Genomic DNA, 4786 nt, shown 5'->3' on the forward strand with positions numbered 1-4786 from the left:
ACTGCGCACAGGCAAAGGAGCGGGCACGTGGCTTCTGGTTCCCCTCTGGGTATTGAGCCTGGGAAGAGCAGAGAACTGCATGACGTTTCTTTTCTGAAATAAGTGGTGTTACCGGTTTGGCCAAGAGAAAATCTTTATGCTGGCTCTACTTGGGACCCTGTCCCATGTAGATAGCAAAGCCTTTCCATGCGATACCTTTTGGATTCTGTTTTGAATACTGTTTCATGATCATATGATAACCCGATCTTAAAGACATACATGCAGTGGTAATTAAATTTTTGGCCAGGGAGTCATTGAATTGATATCCAATACAAGTGAGATTATTCACTCGGATATATCAAGGTCTGGTCTAATTTCTTTATTTTCACACAATAGGATGCTCAGACAAGAACTCTCTGCACCTGCATATGTATCGATATCTAGAATTGCACTCTATCAGCCGTATTCGTAACTGCCCTCACCTTTCAGAAAGGAGTTCTTTCAAAATGCTAATGGTATACACAGTTAGTAAGGATTGTCCTCTCTTTGTACACCCTGGAAGTAGTAAGGTCAGAGTCACCAGCTGGACTTTGCATTCTTGTGACAGAGGCAGACCGTCCTCTCTGACTCGCCCACACACCGTGGAGAGGAAGCTGTCAAGGAGGTTCTTTTCTCTGTCTCTCATTTTCTACTACATTCTCGCTCACTGCTCCTGCATTAATGGCCTTGTTCAGTTCAACAAGATTTTTATGCATGTGTTTCGTTGTTGTTAAGTATTACACTATGATGAAGTAGCAAATCCTTTTTTTCAGGGGATGCGTTGAACGAATATCCTTCAGGGGATAAAAGCAGGTCAGCTATTTCAGTAGGCAGCATCTCCAGATGTAATTCCTCTATGAATTATATACACAGAAACTTGCAGACACTCTTAACCGAACTGGCATTCGTAAAAGAAGAGGCAGCAAACTGAAGAAGCTAATTTTCTACAGCAAAAATCCTACAAAATGAGTTGTATCTGTCTTGCACAGACCAACTTCATTTAACTCCCGAAAAAAGGTTTACTTTGATTTCAGCAGATTTGGTTACTTTGGTTTTGTAAGTCAGGTCATATATACTGTATTTAAAGAATTCTTTTCAGAGAATGGCAGAAGTAATAATTGGCAGGATGGTATAATTATGAACTGAGAAATTGTTCTGTATGATGTGAACTAAAAAAAGTGCCGCATTGCTCTAAATTAACGAAGGTCTCCTGTAATACAGGAAATAGTAAAAACAGAATCTCAAATAAATTAAACATGCCTTAGCAATCCCATAACAGATAAAATAAGTTTATTTCAGTTGCCAGAGAGATAAATATAGTGCACAATATCTGTATAAACAGACATATAATCCATAAAATTTACTAGTAGTTTAAACAGTCATTTTGTCAAACAAGAAAAGAGACAAGGAATGATAATTATGTCATCTGCGTATCTTTTTCAGGGCCAGGCTGCAGTGCCCACTGATGACAATCGGTATTTTGTGAACTTAGCTGTTTATCTTGGCTGAAGAGATAACAATCTAGTCCTCTGAAAGCAATCAGAAAGTTTTCATCAGACTTGAACAGTGATGTATAAGGAGTAATTCCGGAGGATATTATGTCCTGTGGGCACACTTTTCCCTTACAGTTTCTCAAATAGTTTATTTTCAGTCCCAGATTATTTGCTACTACTTTATACCAGCAATATTGCATTCTCCAGTCGGACTGTCTGCTGAAGCAACAGAAGGGTAGAACTGCAGACTGCTCCAGCTACCTCCCATCCATATATTCAGGTATCAAACGCAATGAAAAAGCATTAGCACAATTTACAATTTTTTGACTCCTTCTAAAGCTAGTGATTCTTTGACCTACGCATGAAAAGGTCTGCCACAGAATTAATACCAAACCTGGAGAGGAGACACTGGAACTCAAGGAAGATGCGAACCCTGAGCCTACTATTACCCACATTTAGTTTGGGTGGTGAAGAGAAGCTTAGCTCAACTATGTCCTCCTAGATTTAAGGTAGTATTTTTAAGCATAACCGTTATTTTGACATCCACGAATGCTACCCCAACTTAAGGGGTGGGGACAAAATTAGAAAAGAGTTGAAGGGGGAAAGTGGAGGAGAAAGGGAATCAAGCAACCAAAGGTTGTATATAATGTGAAGGTAAACACACTTTGTAAGTAGTACCACTATGTCTATTAACTAGAGGTCAGACAGACAGTAGGCCAGATTTAGGAATGTATTTGTGAGATAGCAACTAGAACATCCTTGTGACTTTTTTTTTTTTTTTTACTTTGACTGTGATTAGTAAAGCTTTTTTTATTTGTTTCTGTCAGTTTGTGTTAAATCATCGCTGAAGAAAAACCAAACAATCTGCTTTATTTGCTTCATGAATATAATTATAAACTTGCCAGAACCAGGTTAGCCACAAATTAACATGACAGCTACATTCACTTTCACGTGGATTATTTATGAAGAAACTTCAACAGGGTAAAGCTACTGATAGGACCAGGTGTTGCTGTAGAAGCCAATAGAGTTGCTATAGTGACAGGCCACAAGAGTGGTCTAAAAGGTATGATAGATGACAAACATCTTGCAATTTGCAAGCCAGCAAAGTTTGGCGTTTAAGAAATATTGGTTACATCCGCAAATATATCTTCTCATATGAGAAAAGGCAGATATACTGTATCAGGGTCCACATTAAGCTAATATACTCCCTTGGCTCTCTTATGCCTATATGCACTGTGTTGCTCTCAATGTCCACATACTAACTGAATTCCTCCCTCCCTCCTTGCACATACAGATAGTATCTTCTTCCTTTCCTCTAAGCATTAGACTTAACAAATGTCCACAAGGTGATTCTCCTCAGTATCTCTGGAGTTTCCAATATATGCTATTTGTGGTGGCACTGGATTTTAAATATTTAAAATTCATTCACCTTTTTCGATCTCTGAGCTGCCATGGAAACTGGCAGCAGTTTTTCCAAATAAATAATACAACATAAACCTATTTTATCCATCAGTTAGTACTTCCAGACTAAACAACAACAAAAAAACCCAACAAGAAAAAATCGAAAATCTCCATAATCATAGAAAAAGAGGAGGCCTACTAGAGCTGTTAGTAAAACCTGTTCAGAGCTGTCTTTACAATGCCAGAACTTTCCGTGTGGATAAATGTATCCGTTGATATTTACACACACTGTAAGGTTCTTTCTTTTTCCTTCTTGAATTGCAGGAGGTCAGAAACACCTTATGAATATACTTGACAAGGCTTAAGCCAAGAAGCAAGAATCACAAGGCTAAGAAATGAGAAGAAAAATAAAATAAAATAAAAAGCCCTGCACTTTTGCAAAAGCATAATATTGAAAGAACCAGCAGCTATTTAGGTGGTGTCAGTGACAAACTGGTACTAGCGTTCAGATCAACATATGCAACGCTACACCCCCCTGTACAGAAAGCATGAAGTCATGGTAAACTAGTCGAACAAGAAATTAATGCGACGAAAGCCACATTTTCAAACTGGTATTAGCTGCGATAGGGACACTTGAAGTGACACCATTGCAGTGCTGAGATGTATAATATATTTAAGGCTCAAATTAATCTTTTAAATTGCCTTCTGCATTTCTGTTCTAAGTCACTTGTGTTACTTCCACAATCCATTTTTTCCTTCTTACATCTTGTGATAGAAATACTAAACTAAACTTCAGTAGAAATCATAGAACAGTCCGGGTTGGAAGGGACCTTAAAGACCATCTAGTTCCATGGGCAGGGACACCTCCCACTAGACCAGGCTGCTCAAAGCCCCATCCAGCCTGGCCTTGGACACCTCCAGGGATGGGGCCTGAACAGCCTCCCTGGGCAACCTGTTCCAGCGCCTCACCACCCTCATAGTGAAAAATTTCTTCCTGATATCTAATCTAAATCTACCTTCTTCCAGTTTGAAAAATGGTCACGATTTCCTTCTTTCTCCAAGGCTAGAAACTTCTGAACTTGTACACCCCTATCCATTGCTAGAAAGGGAAAATGAACAAGCACCAAGCATTGCAAATTTCAGCAGTTACCTTTCTTGATCAAAATAAATTATGGTTTGTTATTTCAGCACATGGTGTGGCCTGGCTATGTGAAAGAAAGCATTGACCAAAATGACTGCATTTTAACAACTGGAAAAACAGCACACATGACATGGGTTTGCTGCAAGCTGCTGGAAGTTAAACCTTTCCACCTAAATGGTGTAGTACACATGGTTATGCAAGCATCCAATGCAGCTCCTAACTCATCATGTGTGCTAGCTCACCCAGTGACCAGGGCAGAACAGTATAACTGTTTTCAACATCTACTTCATGAAAAGTCATTTCATTCAACCAAAGTCATCTTTGTTGTGTTGAAAGCTGCATTGTATTAACATAACTGCTTCACAAGCAGAGGGAGGAGGAAGACTCCCGCTGGCTGAACAGTGAGCAAGAAAAAGATTGGGGTTGTGCCCCCCATAATGCTGCGTGTTACACAATTAGCCAATTAATGACTGCTTCACTGCAGCCTAATTGCATGCTGGCAGCACGTAATGTATGGAGAGATGCACCCAACTCTCTCCTTAGGGGCCTTAGGGTCTTTAACCACGTGGCTGCCTCCACCATCATCACAACAGCTATTATCAAACAACTTGCTTCTCCATTGCCATCACCTACTTGCTCCCCAGTGGTCAGAGCACGCATGCTTTCCTCAGCCTCTGATGATGCTTTCTTCCACCAAACTTTTTCTCAAAACCCCACAGCCCTGAACAGGGCA

Source organism: Chroicocephalus ridibundus, chromosome 5 (assembly GCF_963924245.1).
Source record: "Chroicocephalus ridibundus chromosome 5, bChrRid1.1, whole genome shotgun sequence".
Classification (NCBI taxonomy): Eukaryota; Metazoa; Chordata; class Aves; order Charadriiformes; family Laridae; genus Chroicocephalus; species Chroicocephalus ridibundus.